This window comes from Phyllobates terribilis, unplaced genomic scaffold (assembly GCF_046119375.1).
Source record: "Phyllobates terribilis strain yellow unplaced genomic scaffold, ASM4611937v1 Scaffold_3__8_contigs__length_932513732, whole genome shotgun sequence".
Taxonomy (NCBI): domain Eukaryota; kingdom Metazoa; phylum Chordata; class Amphibia; order Anura; family Dendrobatidae; genus Phyllobates; species Phyllobates terribilis.
In genome coordinates, this window is record NW_027362763.1 from 242,932,735 (window position 1) to 242,954,156 (window position 21,422).

A 21,422-nucleotide genomic window follows, 5' to 3' on the forward strand; every position below is an offset into this window, starting at 1 on the left:
ATGCAGATAAAAATTATTTTTAATTTGCAACCTGATGGAGGTCAGTATAGATGGACTAATAGAGAAAGTCCCACACACTACTAGAAGGCCAAATATTTTTTCAGAGCTAGATGCAGAAAAAAATTATATTCAGTTTGCAACCTGATGGAGGTCAGTATAGATGGACTAATAGAACAAGTCCCACACACAGCTAGAAGCCCAAATATTTTTTCAGAGGTAGATGCAGATAAAAATTATTTTTAATTTGCAACCTGATGGAGGTCACTATAGATGGACTAATAGAGAAAGTCCCACACACTGCTAGAAGGCCAAATATTTTTTCAGAGCTAGATGCAGACAAAAAATTATTTTCAGTTTGCAACCTGATGGAGGTCAGTATAGATGGACTAATAGAACAAGTCCCACACACAGCTAGAAGCCCAAATATTTTTTCAGAGGTAGATGCAGAAAAAAATTATATTCAGTTTGCAACCTGATGGAGGTCAGTATAGATGGACTAATAGAGAAAGTCCCACACACTGCTAGAAGGCCAAATATTTTTTCAGAGCTAGATGCAGACAAAAAATTATTTTTAATTTGCAACCTGATGGAGGTCAGTATAGATGGACTAATAGAGAAAGTCCCACACACAGCTAGAAGCCCAAATATTTTTTCAGAGCTAGATGCAGAAAAAAATTATATTCAGTTTGCAACCTGATGGAGGTCAGTATAGATGGACTAATAGAACAAGTCCCACACACAGCTAGAAGCCCAAATATTTTTTCAGAGGTAGATACAGAAAAAAATTATATTCAGTTTGTAACCTGATGGAGGTCTGCATAGATGGATTAATAGAACAAGTCCCACACACAGCTAGAAGCCCAATATTTTTTCAGAGGTAGATGCAGAAAAAAAATATATTCAGTTTGCAACCTGATGGAGGTCAGTATAGATGGACTAATAGAGAAAGTCCCACACACTGCTAGAAGGCCAAATATTTTTTCAGAGCTAGATGCAGACAAAAAATTATTTTTAATTTGCAACCTGATGGAGGTCAGTATAGATGGACTAATAGAACAAGTCCCACACACAGCTAGAAGCCCAAATATTTTTTCAGAGGTAGGTGCAGATAAAAATTATTTTTAATTTGCAAAATGATGGAGGTCAGTATAGATGGACTAATAGAGAAAGTCCCACACACTGCTAGAAGGCCAAATATTTTTTCAGAGCTAGATGCAGACAAAAAATTATTTTCAGTTTGCAACCTGATGGAGGTCAGTATAGATGGACTAATGGAACAAGTCCCACACACAGCTAGAAGCCCAAATATTTTTTCAGAGGTAGATGCAGAAAAAAATTATATTCAGTTTGCAACCTGATGGAGGTCTGTATAGATGGATTAATAGAACAAGTCCCACACACAGCTAGAAGCCCAATATTTTTTCAGAGGTAGATGCAGAAAAAAAATATATTCAATTTGCAACCTGATGGAGGTCAGTATAGATGGACTAATAGAGAAAGTCCCACACACTGCTAGAAGGCCAAATATTTTTTCAGAGCTAGATGCAGACAAAAAATTATTTTTAATTTGCAACCTGATGGAGGTCAGTATAGATGGACTAATAGAGAAAATCCCACACACTGCTAGAAGGCCAAATATTTTTTCAGAGCTGGATGCAGATAAAAATTATTTTTAATTTGCAACCTGATGGAGGTCAGTATAGATGGACTAATAGAGAAAGTCCCACACACTACTAGAAGGCCAAATATTTTTTCAGAGCTAGATGCAGAAAAAAATTATATTCAGTTTGCAACCTGATGGAGGTCAGTATAGATGGACTAATAGAACAAGTCCCACACACAGCTAGAAGCCCAAATATTTTTTCAGAGGTAGATGCAGATAAAAATTATTTTTAATTTGCAACCTGATGGAGGTCAGTATAGATGGACTAATAGAGAAAGTCCCACACACTGCTAGAAGGCCAAATATTTTTTCAGAGCTAGATGCAGACAAAAAATTATTTTCAGTTTGCAACCTGATGGAGGTCAGTATAGATGGGCTAATAGAACAAGTCCCACACACAGCTAGAAGCCCAAATATTTTTTCAGAGGTAGATGCAGAAAAAAATTATATTCAGTTTGCAACCTGATGGAGGTCTGTATAGATGGATTAATAGAACAAGTCCCACACACAGCTAGAAGCCCAATATTTTTTCAGAGGTAGATGCAGAAAAAAAATATATTCAGTTTGCAACCTGATGGAGGTCAGTATAGATGGACTAATAGAGAAAGTCCCACACACTGCTAGAAGGCCAAATATTTTTTCAGAGCTAGATGCAGACAAAAAATTATTTTTAATTTGCAACCTGATGGAGGTCAGTATAGATGGACTAATAGAGAAAGTCCCACACACAGCTAGAAGCCCAAATATTTTTTCAGAGCTAGATGCAGAAAAAAATTATATTCAGTTTGCAACCTGATGGAGGTCAGTATAGATGGACTAATAGAACAAGTCCCACACACAGCTAGAAGCCCAAATATTTTTTCAGAGGTAGATGCAGAAAGAAATTATATTCAGTTTGCAACCTGATGGAGGTCTGTATAGATGGATTAATAGAACAAGTCCCACACACAGCTAGAAGCCCAATATTTTTTCAGAGGTAGATGCAGAAAAAATATACATTCAGTTTGCAACCTGATGGAGGTCAGTATAGATGGACTAATAGAGAAAGTCCCACACACTGCTAGAAGGCCAAATATTTTTTCAGAGCTAGATGCAGACAAAAAATTATTTTTAATTTGCAACGTGATGGAGGTCAGTATAGATGGACTAATAGAGAAAGTCCCACACACTGCTAGAAGGCCAAATATTTTTTCAGAGCTGGATGCAGATAAAAATTATTTTTAATTTGCAACCTGATGGAGGTCAGTATAGATGGACTAATAGAGAAAGTCCCACACACTGCTAGAAGGCCAAATATTTTTTCAGAGCTAGATGCAGAAAAAAAATATATTCAGTTTGCAACCTGATGGAAGTCAGTATAGATGGATTAATAGAGAAAGTCCCACACACTGCTAGAAGGCCAAATATTTTTTCAGAGCTAGATGCAGGCAAAAAATTATTTTTAATTTGCAACCTGATGGAGGTCAGTATAGATGGACTAATAGAGAAAGTCCCACACACTGCTAGAAGGCCAAATATTTTTTCAGAGCGGGATGCAGATAAAAATTATTTTTAATTTGCAACCTGATGGAGGTCAGTATAGATGGACTAATAGAGAAAGTCCCACACACTGCTAGAAGGCCAAATATTTTTTCAGAGCTAGATGCAGAAAAAAATTATATTCAGTTTGCAACCTGATGGAGGTCAGTATAGATGGACTAATAGAACAAGTCCCACACACAGCTAGAAGCCCAAATATTTTTTCAGAGGTAGATGCAGATAAAAATTATTTTTAATTTGCAATCTGATGGAGGTCAGTATAGATGGACTAATAGAACAAGTCCCACACACAGCTAGAAGCCGAAATATTTTTTCAGAGGTAGATGCAGATAAAAATTATTTTTAATTTGCAACCTGATGGAGGTCAGTATAGATGGACTAATAGAACAAGTCCCACACACAGCTAGAAGCCCAAATATTTTTTCAGAGGTAGATGCAGAAAAAAATTATATTCAGTTTGCAACCTGATGGAGGTCTGTATAGATGGATTAATAGAACAAGTCCCACACACAGCTAGAAGCCCAATATTTTTTCAGAGGTAGATGCAGAAAAAAAATATATTCAGTTTGCAACCTGATGGAGGTCAGTATAGATGGACTAATAGAGAAAGTCCCACACACTGCTAGAAGGCCAAATATTTTTTCAGAGCTAGATGCAGAAAAAAATTATATTCAGTTTGCAACCTGATGGAGGTCAGTATAGATGGACTAATAGAACAAGTCCCACACACTGCTAGAAGCCCAAATATTTTTTCAGAGCTAGATGCAGAAAAAAATTATATTCAATTTGCAACCTGATGGAGGTCAGTATAGATGGACTAATAGAATGATGCTATGCCCAAAAGATTTTACTTCACTAGGTGCAGTAAAAAAATTGGTATTCTATACACAGGTGGTATATCTTGCAACACAGATAGGCTACTCCACTGACTAACACACTCTGCAATTGGCCAAAAAGGATTAGCTTTGATAGATTCAGCCAAATGCTGTGGAAAAAACTTGCACCGCACTGGCACAGACCTGCCTGGCAAAAACTGATAGGAACTGATGTAACCTAGTCCTGAAAAGGACTGCAATTACAATTAGTCTTTACTCCCACAATCTATCTATTTAAGAGCACAGACCTGCCTGATAAAAGTCGTAGGAAATGCTGTAACCTAGTCCTTAAAAGGACTGCAATCACAACTATTCCCTACTCCCAAGCTATCTGTAGATTTGTGCGAAAATTGGCTTGAAATTAACAAGGTATAGCGCACACAGTAACAGCGGTGCCGTCTAACACGCAGCTGCAGCAGTGAGAAAATGGTGGCGACGGGGAAAATGGCTTGGTCTTATAGGGCAAGGACATGTGACATACACTGCCAATGACACATGCCCTTGCTTGTGTGAAAAAAGCACTTCGCTCCGTGTGTGCGCTGCTGATAGGCTGACAGATTGCACCTCCCCACTGTAAATGCGGGAAAGAGAAAAAAAAATGGAGATCTTCATTATTCCTGCAGAGATCCATCCCCTGCCCCTCCCCCCACCCCGCTGTACACTCAAACTGCGTATTAACATTCATTTTCATCATTACTGAGAAAAAATCCAGTTATGATTTTGGTGCACGAACAGTTATCGAACATAACCTCGAACAGCCGAATTTTTCTCAAATCGTTCGTGTTCACCGAACGGCTCGAACACCGCCCAAAACAGCTCGAATTTGAGATTGGCGAGCAGTTCGAGTAGAACAACGCTCATCTCTAGTTGTCAGTACAAGCGGTAGGTCTTCCAGAGTCTGGAATTTTTTTAAAGACTCTGCTGATAACCCCAAAAAGGCCATTTGTACCACCTGCCATGCCAGCATCAGCTGCGGTGACAAAACTACCAGCCTGACCACCACCAGCATGATCAGGCACATGACAGCAAAGCACCCGACTTTGTGGGGCGAACCCCAGGGTCCACGACCAGTGTCAGCGGGTGTCACCACTGCTTCTTCCGCTGTTGTGCGTGCAATAGAACCCCCTGTTGTGTGTGCAAGGCAATCCCCTATCCATACTGCATGTAAAGATGCCCCCTCTTCTCAGTCTTCACTTGTTATGGCAGTTTCTCAAGAAACAGCATCAACGTCCACGTCAACGTCCCACCGCAGCGTTCAATTGTCCATATCCCAGACCTTTGAACGAAAGCGGAAATTCGCAGCTAACGCCCCACAGGCCACAGTCCTAAATTCGCACATTTCACGACTGCTTGCGTTGGAAATGCTGCCTTTTAGGCTGATGGAGACGGAATCCTTCCGCAACCTTGTGGCGGTGGCGGTCCCTCGGTACTCGGTCCCCAGCCGACACTATTTTGCCTGGTGTGTCATCCCTGCACTACACAAGCACGTGTCCCAAAACATCTGCCGTGCCCTCAACACTTTAGTTACTGGGAGAATCCACCTGACAACGGACACGTGGACAAGTGCTTGTGGCCACTGACGGTACATCTCCCTGACGGCACACTGGGTAAACATAGTGGAAGCCGGGACCCAGTCGGACCTTGGGACGGAACACATCCTCCCCACACCGAGGATTGCGGGCCCTATGTCAGTCAGAGTTGCCCCCACAGTGTACAGCTCCTGTGCATCATCCTCCTCCTCCTCCTCATGCTCAGCCTCCATCTCAGATATCACCACATCAGTTACAAGCTGGAAGCACTGCAGTACTGCCTCCGCCAAGTGGCAACTGGCTGTGCTGAAACTCATAAGCTTAGGTGATAAACCTCACACTGCTTGTGGGTTGTGGACAGCTGTGAAAGAGGAGGCAGATCTGTGGCTGAGACCGCTGAACCTACATCCAGGCATGGTCGTATGTGACAATGGCCATAACCTGGTGGCGGCTCTGAGGTGAGGCCAGATCACACACGAACCATGCCTGGCTCATGTGCTTAACCTCGTGGTTCAGCGGTTTCTTAAATCGTACCCCGAGTTTCCAGATCTGCTCGTGAAAATACGCCGCCTGTCAGCTCATTTTCGCAAGTCGGCTACAGCTTCCGCCGCCCTTGCTGTGTTGCAGCAGCGTTTGCAGCTTCCGGCACACCGACTGGTGTGTGATGTCCTCAACGTTGGAACTCTACCCTCCACATGTTGCTAAGGATTTGTGAGCAGAATAGAGCAGTTGTGGAGTACCAGCTGCAACAAGGCCGTCGATATTCAGGTCAGACTCCACACATAAGACCTCAGGAGTGGACCTGGATGTCTGACATATGTACCATCCTGACAAACTTTGAGGAGGCCACCAAGTTGGTGAGTGGTGATGACGCCATCATTAGTGTCAGCATCCCAATTGTCTGTCTTTTGCAACGCTCTCTGCAGAGAATTAAAGAGGAGGCTTTGCAGCCAGAGTATGATGAGATGGATCAAGAAGCCGTAGCGGGCGATTACACACAGCCCAGCCTCATCTCATCCCAATGTGCATTGGGGGACAATGAAGGAGAGGAGGAGGAGGAGGAAGAACAGGAGCTGGTATCATGCGCTGTAGACGGTAGTACCTCTACAACTGTCATACCGTCGGTTCAGCGTGGGTGGCCTGAGGACAGGGGGGAGGAGGAGGAGGAGGAGAGCATGGTCAGTCATCATCTTGGTGAGGAAATGGAAATCTTACCCGTTACCAGTCTGGCACGCATGGCTGACTTTATGTTACGCTGCCTTAACCGTGACCCTCGCGTTGTCAAAATGTTGGGTGACATTCATTACTGGTTGGTGACACTTGTAGACCCCCGCTACAAGGAGAACTTTCACTCTCTTATTTCTGAGGTGGAGAGGTCTACAAAAATGGGGCAGTACCAGAAGGCCATTGCTGCAGAACTGTTAAAAAATTCCCATCTGAACACGCTAGCGGCAGAGGTCACAGTTCGTTGTTGCCCAACCAAGGCGTACATGCGAGAGAGACGCAACTCCAATCCAGCAGAGGCAGGGGAACACTGTAAATGTTCTGGGATAGTTTTCTCAGACCCTCCCTTCGGACAGACCCTGAGGCGCGGGGTATTCACACAAGGAGTGGAAAGTTTCAAAAGATGGTGAGGGAGTACCTTGCCGACCGTACCAGCGACCTCCGTGATTCCTCTGTGCCTTTTAATTGTTGGGTATCCAAGCTGGACACTAGGAATGAACTCGCTCTGTATGCCTTGGAGGTCCTGGCCTGCCCTGACGCTAGCGTGTTATCGGAGCGTGTTTTTAGTGCCGCTGGGGGAATTATAACTGATAAGTGCACTCGCCTGTCAACTGACAATGCTGACAAGCTGACCCTTATCAAAATGAACAAGGGCTGGATTGGGCCAGACTTCTCATCATCACCAAATGACAGCAGAGTAACATAAAGTCAAATCCACTGTGTTATTTCGGGAGGTGTATTCACATGCACTGCTTCACAACCACACATGGGTTTACGCTTCCTCATTTCGGCTGTTTTATGTACTTCCCCTTATCCTCAGCCTCCACCACCACTATACCACCAGGGTGACCGTGGTCTGTGTAGCCATTATTAAAAGTTCCTCCATCCTGATTTTTGTCAGCTTTTGCTTGGAAGGCATAAGCAAAGACTGTGGGAGACCCACTCCCCAATAATGGGAATAATATTTTTAAGATGCTGTACTGTATGGCTCTTCCAAGGGGCATTAAAACCGTCTGGTTATACCACTCTGACCTCCAAGTCTCCTTTAAGGGGCATTAAAACCGTCTTGTTATTCCACTCTGACCTCCACGTCTCTTCTGAGGGGCATTAAAAGCGTCTTGTTATACCACTCTGACCTCCACGTCTCTTCTGAGGGGCATTAAAAGCATCTTGTTATACCACTCTGACCTCCACGTCTCTTGTAAGGGGCATTAAAACCATCTTGTTATACCACTCTGACCTCCACGTCTCTTCTGAGGAGCATTAAAAGCGTCCTGTTAAACCACTCTGACCTCCACGTCTCTTGTAAGGGGCATTAAAACCATCTTGTTATACCACTCTGACCTCCACGTCTCTTCTGAGGGGCATTAAAAGCGTCTTGTTATACCACTCTGACCTCCACATCTCTTGTAAGGGGCACTAAAACCGTCTTGTTATACCACTCTGACCTCCACATCTCTTCTGAGGGGCATTAAAACCGTTTTTTTATACCACTCTGACCTCCACGTCTCTTCTGAGGGGCATTAAAAGCATCTTGTTATACCACTCTGACCTCCACGTCTCTTGTAAGGGGCATTAAAACCGTCTTGTTATACGACTCTGACCTCCACGTCTCTTCTGAGGGGCATTAAAAGCATATTGTTATACCACTCTGACCTCCACGTCTCTTCTGAGGGGCATTAAAAGCGTCTTGTTATACCACTCTGACCTCCACGTCTCTTGTAAGGGGCATTAAAACCATCTTGTTATACCACTCTGACCTCCACGTCTCTTCTGAGGGGCATTAAAAGCGTCTTGTTATACCATTCTGACCTCCACGTCTCTTGTAAGGGGCATTAAAACCGTCTTGTTATACCACTCTGACCTCCACGTCTCTTCTGAGGGGTATTAAAAGCGTCTTGTTATAAGACTCTGACCTCCACATCTCTTGTAAGGGGCAATAAAACCATCTTGTTATACCACTCTGACCTCCACGTCTCTTCTGAGGGGCATTGCATTTCCTCATAATTTTTGGTAGCTTTTGCTTGGAAGGCATAAGCAAATACTATGGGAGACCCACTCCCCAATAATGGGACTTATGTTTGTAATATGCTGTACTGCATGGCTCTTGTAAGGGGCATTGCTAGTTGCTCCGTCCTAATTTTTGGAAGCTTTTGCTTGGAAGGCATAAGCAAATACTATGGGAGACCCACTCCCCAATAATGGGACTTATGTTTGTAATATGCTGTACTGCAGGACTCTTGTAAGGGGCATTGCAAGTTGCTCCGTCCTAATTTTTGGAAGCTTTTGCTTGGAAGGCATAAGCAAATGCTATGTGAGACCCACTCCCCAATAATGGGACTTATGTTTGTAATATGCTGTACTGCATGGCTCTTGTAAGGGGCATTGAAAGTTGCTCCGTCCTAATTTTTGGAAGCTTTTGCTTGGAAGGCATAAGCAAATGCTATATGAGACCCACTCCCCAATAATGGGACTTATGTTTGTAAAATGCTGTACTGCATGGCTCTTGTAAGGGGCATTGCATGTTGCTCCGTCCTAATTTTTGGAAGCTTTTGCTTGGAAGGCATAAGCAAATACTATGGGAGACCCACTCCCCAATAATTGGACTTATGTTTGTAATATGCTGTACTGCAAGGCTCTTGTAAGGGGCATTGCAAGTTACTCCGTCCTAATTTTTGGAAGCTTTTGCTTGGAAGGCATAAGCAAATACTATGGGAGACCCACTCCCCAATAATTGGACTTATGTTTGTAATATGCTGTACTGCAAGGCTCTTGTAAGGGGCATTGTAAGTTGCTCCATCCTAATTTTTGGAAGCTTTTGCTTGGAAGGCATAAGCAAATACTATGGGAGACCCACTCCCCAATAATGGGACTTATGTTTGTAATATGCTGTACTGCATGGCTCTTGTAAGGGGCATTGCAAGCTGCTCCTTGATAATTTTTGGAAACTTTTGCTTGGAAGGCATAAGCAAATACTATGTGAGACCCACTCCCCAATAATGGGACTTATGTTTGTAATATGCTGTACTGCATGGCTCTTGTAAGGGGCATTGCAAGTTACTCCGTCCTAATTTTTGGAAGCTTTTTCTTGGAAGGCATAAGCAAATACTATGGGAGACCCACTCAGCAATAATGAGACTTATGTTTGTAATATGCTGTACTGCATGGCTCTTGTAAGGGGCATTGCAAGTTGCTCCGTCCTAATTTTTGGAAGCTTTTGCTTGGAAGGCATAAGCAAATACTATGGGACACCCACTCCCCAATAATGGGACTAAAGATTGTAATATGCTGTACTGCATGGCTCTTGTAAGGGGCATTGCAAGTTGCTCCGTCCTAATTTTTGGAAGCTTTCGCTTGGAAGGCATAATAAAATACTATGTGAGACCCACTCTCCAATAATGGGACTTATGTTTGTAATATGCTGTACTGCATGGATCTTGTAAGGGGCATTGCAAGTTGCTCCGTCCTAATTTTTGGTAGCTTTTGCTTGGAAGGCATTAGCAAATACTATGTGAGACCCAATCCCCAATAATGGGACTTATGTTTGTAATATGCTGTACTGCATTGCTCTTGTAAGGGGCATTGCAAGTTACTCCGTCCTAATTTTTGGAAGCTTTTGCTTGGAAGGCATAAGCAAATGCTATGTGAGACCCACTCCCCAATAATGGGACTTATGTTTGTAATATGCTGTACTGCATGGCTCTTGTAAGGGGCATTGCAATTTGCTCCGTCCTAATTTTTGGAAGCTTTTGCTTAGAAGGCATTATCAAATGCTATATGAGACCCACTCCCCAATAATGGGACTTATGTTTGTAATATGCTGCACTGCATGGCTCTTGTAAGGGGCATTGCAAGTTGCTCCGTCCTAATTTTTGGAAGCTTTTGCTTGGAAGGCATAAGCAAATACTATGGGAGACCCACTCCTCAATAATGGGACTTATGTTTGTAATATGCTGTACTGCATGGCTCTTGTAAGGGGCATTGCAAGTTACTCAGTCCTAATTTTTGGAAGCTCTTGCTTGGAAGGCATAAGCAAATATTATGTGAGACCCACTCCCCAATAATGGGACTTATGTTTGTAATATGCTGTACTGCATGGCTCTTGTAAGGGACATTGCAAGTTGCTCCATCCTAATTTTTGGAAGCTTTTGCTTGGAAGGCATAAGCAAATACTATGGGACACCCACTCCCCACTAAAGGGACTAATGATTGTAATATGCTGTACTGCATGGCTCTTGTAAGGGGCATTGCAAGTTGCTCCGTCCTAATTTTTGGAAGCTTTTGCTTGGAAGGCATAATAAAATACTATGTGAGACCCACTCGCCAATAATGGGACTTATGTTTGTAATATGCTGTACTGCATGGCTCTTGTAAGGGGCATTGCAAGTTGTTCCTTCCTAATTTTTGGAAGCTTTTGCTTGGAAGGCATAAGCAAATACTATGTGAGACCCACTCCCCAATAATGGGACTTATGTTTGTAATATGCTGTACTGCACGGCTCTTGTAAGGGGCATTGCAAGTTACTCCGTCCTAATTTTTGGAAGCTTTTGCTTGGAAGGCATAAGCAAATACTATGGGAGACCCACTCCCCAATAATGGGACTTATGTTTGTAATATACTGTACTGCATGGCTCTTGTAAGGGGCATTGCTAGTTGCTCCATCCTAATTTTTGGTAGCTTTTGCTTGGAAGGCATTAACAAATACTATGTGAGACCCACTCCCCAATAATGGGACTTATGTTTGTAATATGCTGTACTGCATGGCTCTTGTAAGGGGCATTGCAAGTTACTCCGTCCTAATTTTTGGAAGCTCTTGCTTGGAAGGCATAAGCAAATACTATGTGATACCCACTCCCCAATAATGGGACTTATGTTTGTAATATGCTGTACTGCATGGCTCTTGTAAGGGGCATTGCTAGTTGCTCCGTCCTAATTTTTGGAAGCTTTTGCTTGGAAGGCATTAGCAAATACTATGGGAGACCCACTCCCCAATAATGGGACTTATGTTTGTAATATGCTGTACTGCAGGACTCTTGTAAGGGGCATTGCAAGTTGCTCCGTCCTAATATTTGGAAGCTTTTGTTTGGAAGGCATAAGCAAATACGATGGGAGACCCACTCAGCAATAATGAGACTTATGTTTGTAATATGCTGTACTGCATGGCTCTTGTAAGGGGCATTGCAAGTTGCTCCGTCCTAATTTTTGGAAGCTTTTGCTTGGAAGGCATAATAAAATACTATGTGAGACCCTCTCCCCAATAATGGGACTTATGTTTGTAATATGCTGTACTGCATGGCTCTTGTAAAGGGCATTGCAAGTTGCTCCATCCTAATTTTTGGTAGCTTTTGCTTGGAAGGCATAAGCAAATACTATGGGAGACCCACTCCCCAATAATGGGACTTATGTTTGTAATATGCTGTACTGCAGGACTCTTGTAAGGGGCATTGCAAGTTGCTCCGTCCTAATATTTGGAAGCTTTTGTTTGGAAGGCATAAGCAAATATTATGGGAGACCCACTCAGCAATAATGAGACTTATGTTTGTAATATGCTGTACTGCATGGCTCTTGTAAGGGGCATTGCAGGTTGCTCCATCCTAATTTTTGGAAGCTTTTGCTTGGAAGGCATAAGCAAATACTATGGGACACCCACTCCCCAATAATGGGACTAATGATTGTAATATGCTGTACTGCATGGCTCTTGTAAGGGGTATTGCAAGTTGCTCCGTCCTAATTTTTGGAAGCTTTTGCTTGGAAGGCATAATAAAATACTATGTGAGACCCACTCCCCAATAATGGGACTTATGTTTGTAATATGCTGTACTGCATGGCTCTTATAAGGGGTATTGCAAGTTGCTGCGTCCTAATTTTTGGTAGCTTTTGCTTGGAAGGCATTGGCAAATACTATGTGAGACCCACTCCCCAATAATGGGAGTTATGTTTGTAATATGCTGTACTGCATGGCTCTTGTAAGGGGTATTGCAAGTTACTCCGTCCTAATTTTTGGAAGCTTTTGCTTGGAAGGCATAAGCAAATGCTATGTGAGACCGACTCCCCAATAATGGGACTTATGTTTGTAATATGCTGTACTGCATGGCTCTTGTAAGGGGCATTGCAAGTTGCTCCATCCTAATTTTTAGAAGCTTTTGCTTGGAAGGCATAAGCAAATGCTATATGAGACCCACTCCCCAATAATGGGACTTATGTTTGTAATATGCTGTACAGCATGGCTCTTGTAAGGGGCATTGCAAGTTGCTCCGTCCTAATTTTTGGAAGCTTTTGCTTGGAAGGCATAAGCAAATGCTATGGGAGACCCACTCCCCAATAATTGGACTTATGTTTGTAATATGCTGTACTGCAAGGATCTTGTAAGGGGCATTGTAAGTTGTTCCATCCTAATTTTTGGAAGCTTTTGCTTGGAAGGCATAAGCAAATACTATGGGAGACCCACTCCCCAATAATAGGACTTATGTTTGTAATATGCTGCACTGCATGGCTCTTGTAAGGGGCATTGCAAGTTACTCCGTCCTAATTTTTGGAAGCTCTTGCTTGGAAGGCATAAGCAAATACTATGTGATACCCACTCCCCAATAATGGGACTTATGTTTGTAATATGCTGTACTGCATGGCTCTTGTAAGGGCATTGCAAGTTGCTCCGTCCTAATTTTTGGAAGCTTTTGCTTGGAAGGCATAAGCAAATACTATGGGAGACCCACTCCCCAATAATTGGACTTATGTTTGTAATATGCTGTACTGCAAGGCTCTTGTAAGGGGCATTGCAAGTTACTCCGTCCTAATTTTTGGAAGCTTTTGCTTGGAAGGCATAAGCAAATACTATGGGAGACCCACTCCCCAATAATTGGACTTATGTTTGTAATATGCTGTACTGCAAGGCTCTTGTAAGGGGCATTGTAAGTTGCTCCATCCTAATTTTTGGAAGCTTTTGCTTGGAAGGCATAAGCAAATACTATGGGAGACCCACTCCCCAATAATGGGACTTATGTTTGTAATATGCTGTACTGCATGGCTCTTGTAAGGGGCATTGCAAGCTGCTCCTTGATAATTTTTGGAAACTTTTGCTTGGAAGGCATAAGCAAATACTATGTGAGACCCACTCCCCAATAATGGGACTTATGTTTGTAATATGCTGTACTGCATGGCTCTTGTAAGGGGCATTGCAAGTTACTCCGTCCTAATTTTTGGAAGCTTTTTCTTGGAAGGCATAAGCAAATACTATGGGAGACCCACTCAGCAATAATGAGACTTATGTTTGTAATATGCTGTACTGCATGGCTCTTGTAAGGGGCATTGCAAGTTGCTCCGTCCTAATTTTTGGAAGCTTTTGCTTGGAAGGCATAAGCAAATACTATGGGACACCCACTCCCCAATAATGGGACTAAAGATTGTAATATGCTGTACTGCATGGCTCTTGTAAGGGGCATTGCAAGTTGCTCCGTCCTAATTTTTGGAAGCTTTCGCTTGGAAGGCATAATAAAATACTATGTGAGACCCACTCCCCAATAATGGGACTTATGTTTGTAATATGCTGTACTGCATGGCTCTTGTAAGGGGCATTGCAAGTTGCTCCGTCCTAATTTTTGGTAGCTTTTGCTTGGAAGGCATTAGCAAATACTATGTGAGACCCAATCCCCAATAATGGGACTTATGTTTGTAATATGCTGTACTGCATTGCTCTTGTAAGGGGCATTGCAAGTTACTCCGTCCTAATTTTTGGAAGCTTTTGCTTGGAAGGCATAAGCAAATGCTATGTGAGACCCACTCCCCAATAATGGGACTTATGTTTGTAATATGCTGTACTGCATGGCTCTTGTAAGGGGCATTGCAATTTGCTCCGTCCTAATTTTTGGAAGCTTTTGCTTAGAAGGCATTATCAAATGCTATATGAGACCCACTCCCCAATAATGGGACTTATGTTTGTAATATGCTGCACTGCATGGCTCTTGTAAGGGGCATTGCAAGTTGCTCCGTCCTAATTTTTGGAAGCTTTTGCTTGGAAGGCATAAGCAAATACTATGGGAGACCCACTCCTCAATAATGGGACTTATGTTTGTAATATGCTGTACTGCATGGCTCTTGTAAGGGGCATTGCAAGTTACTCCGTCCTAATTTTTGGAAGCTCTTGCTTGGAAGGCATAAGCAAATATTATGTGAGACCCACTCCCCAATAATGGGACTTATGTTTGTAATATGCTGTACTGCATGGCTCTTGTAAGGGACATTGCAAGTTGCTCCATCCTAATTTTTGGAAGCTTTTGCTTGGAAGGCATAAGCAAATACTATGGGACACCCACTCCCCACTAAAGGGACTAATGATTGTAATATGCTGTACTGCATGGCTCTTGTAAGGGGCATTGCAAGTTGCTCCGTCCTAATTTTTGGAAGCTTTTGCTTGGAAGGCATAATAAAATACTATGTGAGACCCACTCGCCAATAATGGGACTTATGTTTGTAATATGCTGTACTGCATGGCTCTTGTAAGGGGCATTGCAAGTTGTTCCTTCCTAATTTTTGGAAGCTTTTGCTTGGAAGGCATAAGCAAATACTATGTGAGACCCACTCCCCAATAATGGGACTTATGTTTGTAATATGCTGTACTGCACGGCTCTTGTAAGGGGCATTGCAAGTTACTCCGTCCTAATTTTTGGAAGCTTTTGCTTGGAAGGCATAAGCAAATACTATGGGAGACCCACTCCCCAATAATGGGACTTATGTTTGTAATATACTGTACTGCATGGCTCTTGTAAGGGCATTGCTAGTTGCTCCATCCTAATTTTTGGTAGCTTTTGCTTGGAAGGCATTAACAAATACTATGTGAGACCCACTCCCCAATAATGGGACTTATGTTTGTAATATGCTGTACTGCATGGCTCTTGTAAGGGGCATTGCAAGTTACTCCGTCCTAATTTTTGGAAGCTCTTGCTTGGAAGGCATAAGCAAATACTATGTGATACCCACTCCCCAATAATGGGACTTATGTTTGTAATATGCTGTACTGCATGGCTCTTGTAAGGGGCATTGCTAGTTGCTCCGTCCTAATTTTTGGAAGCTTTTGCTTGGAAGACATTAGCAAATACTATGGGAGACCCACTCCCCAATAATGGGACTTATGTTTGTAATATGCTGTACTGCAGGACTCTTGTAAGGGGCATTGCAAGTTGCTCCGTCCTAATATTTGGAAGCTTTTGTTTGGAAGGCATAAGCAAATACTATGGGAGACCCACTCAGCAATAATGAGACTTATGTTTGTAATATGCTGTACTGCATGGCTCTTGTAAGGGGCATTGCAAGTTGCTCCGTCCTAATTTTTGGAAGCTTTTGCTTGGAAGGCATAATAAAATACTATGTGAGACCCTCTCCCCAATAATGGGACTTATGTTTGTAATATGCTGTACTGCATGGCTCTTGTAAGGGGCATTGCAAGTTGCTCCATCCTAATTTTTGGTAGCTTTTGCTTGGAAGGCATAAGCAAATACTATGGGAGACCCACTCCCCAATAATGGGACTTATGTTTGTAATATGCTGTACTGCAGGACTTTTGTAAGGGGCATTGCAAGTTGCTCCGTCCTAATATTTGGAAGCTTTTGTTTGGAAGGCATAAGCAAATATTATGGGAGACCCACTCAGCAATAATGAGACTTATGTTTGTAATATGCTGTACTGCATGGCTCTTGTAAGGGGCATTGCAGGTTGCTCCGTCCTAATTTTTGGAAGCTTTTGCTTGGAAGGCATAAGCAAATACTATGGGACACCCACTCCCCAATAATGGGACTAATGATTGTAATATGCTGTACTGCATGGCTCTTGTAAGGGGTATTGCAAGTTGCTCCGTCCTAATTTTTGGAAGCTTTTGCTTGGAAGGCATAATAAAATACTATGTGAGACCCACTCCCCAATAATGGGACTTATGTTTGTAATATGCTGTACTGCATGGCTCTTATAAGGGGTATTGCAAGTTGCTGCGTCCTAATTTTTGGTAGCTTTTGCTTGGAAGGCATTGGCAAATACTATGTGAGACCCACTCCCCAATAATGGGAGTTATGTTTGTAATATGCTGTACTGCATGGCTCTTGTAAGGGGTATTGCAAGTTACTCCGTCCTAATTTTTGGAAGCTTTTGCTTGGAAGGCATAAGCAAATGCTATGTGAGACCGACTCCCCAATAATGGGACTTATGTTTGTAATATGCTGTACTGCATGGCTCTTGTAAGGGGCATTGCAAGTTGCTCCATCCTAATTTTTAGAAGCTTTTGCTTGGTAGGCATAAGCAAATGCTATATGAGACCCACTCCCCAATAATGGGACTTATGTTTGTAATATGCTGTACTGCATGGCTCTTGTAAGGGGCATTGCAAGTTACTCCGTCCTAATTTTTGGAAGCTCTTGCTTGGAAGGCATAAGCAAATACTATGTGATACCCACTCCCCAATAATGGGACTTATGTTTGTAATATGCTGTACTGCATGGCTCTTGTAAGGGGCATTGCAAGTTGCTCCGTCCTAATTTTTGGAAGCTTTTGCTTGGAAGGCATAAGCAAATGCTATGTGAAACCCACTCCCCAATAATGGGACTTATGTTTGTAATATGCTGTACTGCATGGCTCTTGTAAGGGGCATTGCAAGTTGATCCGTCCTAATTTTTGGAAGCTTTTGCTTGGAAGGCATAAGCAAATACTATGGGATACCCACTCCCCAATAATTTGACTTATGTTTGTAATATGCTGTACTGCATGGCTCTTGTAAGGGGCATTGTAAGTTGCTCCATCCTAATTTTTGGAAGCTTTTGCTTCGAAGGCATAAGCAAATACTATGGGAGACCCACTCCCCAATAATTGGACTTATGTTTGTAATATGCTGTACTGCAAGGATCTTGTAAGGGGCATTGTAAGTTGTTCCATCCTAATTTTTGGAAGCTTTTGCTTGGAAGGCATAAGCAAATACTATGGGAGACCCACTCCCCAATAATAGGACTTATGTTTGTAATATGCTGCACTGCATGGCTCTTGTAAGGGGCATTGCAAGTTACTCCGTCCTAATTTTTGGAAGCTCTTGCTTGGAAGGCATAAGCAAATACTATGTGATACCCACTCCCCAATAATGGGACTTATGTTTGTAATATGCTGTACTGCATGGCTCTTGTAAGGGGCATTGCAAGTTGCTCCGTCCTAATTTTTGGAAGCTTTTGCTTGGAAGGCATAAGCAAATACTATGGGAGACCCACTCCCCAATAATTGGACTTATGTTTGTAATATGCTGTACTGCAAGGCTCTTGTAAGGGGCATTGCAAGTTACTCCGTCCTAATTTTTGGAAGCTTTTGCTTGGAAGGCATAAGCAAATACTATGGGAGACCCACTCCCCAATAATTGGACTTATGTTTGTAATATGCTGTACTGCAAGGCTCTTGTAAGGGGCATTGTAAGTTGCTCCATCCTAATTTTTGGAAGCTTTTGCTTGGAAGGCATAAGCAAATACTATGGGAGACCCACTCCCCAATAATGGGACTTATGTTTGTAATATGCTGTACTGCATGGCTCTTGTAAGGGGCATTGCAAGCTGCTCCTTGATAATTTTTGGAAACTTTTGCTTGGAAGGCATAAGCAAATACTATGTGAGACCCACTCCCCAATAATGGGACTTATGTTTGTAATATGCTGTACTGCATGGCTCTTGTAAGGGGCATTGCAAGTTACTCCGTCCTAATTTTTGGAAGCTTTTTCTTGGAAGGCATAAGCAAATACTATGGGAGACCCACTCAGCAATAATGAGACTTATGTTTGTAATATGCTGTACTGCATGGCTCTTGTAAGGGGCATTGCAAGTTGCTCCGTCCTAATTTTTGGAAGCTTTTGCTTGGAAGGCATAAGCAAATACTATGGGACACCCACTCCCCAATAATGGGACTAAAGATTGTAATATGCTGTACTGCATGGCTCTTGTAAGGGGCATTGCAAGTTGCTCCGTCCTAATTTTTGGAAGCTTTCGCTTGGAAGGCATAATAAAATACTATGTGAGACCCACTCCCCAATAATGAGACTTATGTTTGTAATATGCTGTACTGCATGGCTCTTGTAAGGGGCATTGCAAGTTGCTCCGTCCTAATTTTTGGTAGCTTTTGCTTGGAAGGCATTAGCAAATACTATGTGAGACCCAATCCCCAATAATGGGACTTATGTTTGTAATATGCTGTACTGCATTGCTCTTGTAAGGGGCATTGCAAGTTACTCCGTCCTAAGTTTTGGAAGCTTTTGCTTGGAAGGCATAAGCAAATGCTATGTGAGACCCACTCCCCAATAATGGGACTTATGTTTGTAATATGCTGTACTGCATGGCTCTTGTAAGGGGCATTGCAATTTGCTCCGTCCTAATTTTTGGAAGCTTTTGCTTAGAAGGCATTATCAAATGCTATATGAGACCCACTCCCCAATAATGGGACTTATGTTTGTAATATGCTGCACTGCATGGCTCTTGTAAGGGGCATTGCAAGTTGCTCCGTCCTAATTTTTGGAAGCTTTTGCTTGGAAGGCATAAGCAAATACTATGGGAGACCCACTCCTCAATAATGGGACTTATGTTTGTAATATGCTGTACTGCATGGCTCTTGTAAGGGGCATTGCAAGTTACTCCGTTCTAATTTTTGGAAGCTTTTGCTTGGAAGGCATAAGCAAATATTATGTGAGACCCACTCCCCAATAATGGGACTTATGTTTGTAATATGCTGTACTGCATGGCTCTTGTAAGGGACATTGCAAGTTGCTCCATCCTAATTTTTGGAAGCTTTTGCTTGGAAGGCATAAGCAAATACTATGGGACACCCACTCCCCACTAAAGGGACTAATGATTGTAATATGCTGTACTGCATGGCTCTTGTAAGGGGCATTGCAAGTTGCTCCGTCCTAATTTTTGGAAGCTTTTGCTTGGAAGGCATAATAAAATACTATGTGAGACCCACTCGCCAATAATGGGACTTATGTTTGTAATATGCTGTACTGCATGGCTCTTGTAAGGGGCATTGCAAGTTGTTCCTTCCTAATTTTTGGAAGCTTTTGCTTGGAAGGCATAAGCAAATACTATGTGAGACCCACTCCCCAATAATGGGACTTATGTTTGTAATATGCTGTACTGCACGGCTCTTGTAAGGGGCATTGCAAGTTACTCCATCCTAATTTTTGGAAGCTTTTGCTTGGAAGGCATAAGCAAATACTATGGGAGACCCACTCCCCAATAATGGGACTTATGTTTGTAATATACTGTACTGCATGGCTCTTGTAAGGGCATTGCTAGTTGCTCCATCCTAATTTTTGGTAGCTTTTGCTTGGAAGGCATTAACAAATACTATGTGAGACCCACTCCCCAATAATGGGACTTATGTTTGTAATATGCTGTACTGCATGGCTCTTGTAAGGGGCATTGCAAGTTACTCCGTCCTAATTTTTGGAAGCTCTTGCTTGGAAGGCATAAGCAAATACTATGTGATACCCACTCCCCAATAATGGGACTTATGTTTGTAATATGCTGTACTGCATGGCTCTTGTAAGGGGCATTGCTAGTTGCTCCGTCCTAATTTTTGGAAGCTTTTGCTTGGAAGGCATTAGCAAATACTATGGGAGACCCACTCCCCAATAATGGGACTTATGTTTGTAATATGCTGTACTGCAGGACTCTTGTAAGGGGCATTGCAAGTTGCTCCGTCCTAATATTTGGAAGCTTTTGTTTGGAAGGCATAAGCAAATACTATGGGAGACCCACTCAGCAATAATGAGACTTATGTTTGTAATATGCTGTACTGCATGGCTCTTGTAAGGGGCATTGCAAGTTGCTCCGTCCTAATTTTTGGAAGCTTTTGCTTGGAAGGCATAATAAAATACTATGTGAGACCCTCTCCCCAATAATGGGACTTATGTTTGTAATATGCTGTACTGCATGGCTCTTGTAAGGGGCATTGCAAGTTGCTCCATCCTAATTTTTGGTAGCTTTTGCTTGGAAGGCATAAGCAAATACTATGGGAGACCCACTCCCCAATAATGGGACTTATGTTTGTAATATGCTGTACTGCAGGACTCTTGTAAGGGGCATTGCAAGTTGCTCCGTCCTAATATTTGGAAGCTTTTGTTTGGAAGGCATAAGCAAATATTATGGGAGACCCACTCAGCAATAATGAGACTTATGTTTGTAATATGCTGTACTGCATGGCTCTTGTAAGGGGCATTGCAGGTTGCTCCGTCCTAATTTTTGGAAGCTTTTGCTTGGAAGGCATAAGCAAATACTATGGGACACCCACTCCCCAATAATGGGACTAATGATTGTAATATGCTGTACTGCATGGCTCTTGTAAGGGGTATTGCAAGTTGCTCCGTCCTAATTTTTGGAAGCTTTTGCTTGGAAGGCATAATAAAATACTATGTGAGACCCACTCCCCAATAATGGGACTTATGTTTGTAATATGCTGTACTGCATGGCTCTTATAAGGGGTATTGCAAGTTGCTGCGTCCTAATTTTTGGTAGCTTTTGCTTGGAAGGCATTGGCAAATACTATGTGAGACCCACTCCCCAATAATGGGAGTTATGTTTGTAATATGCT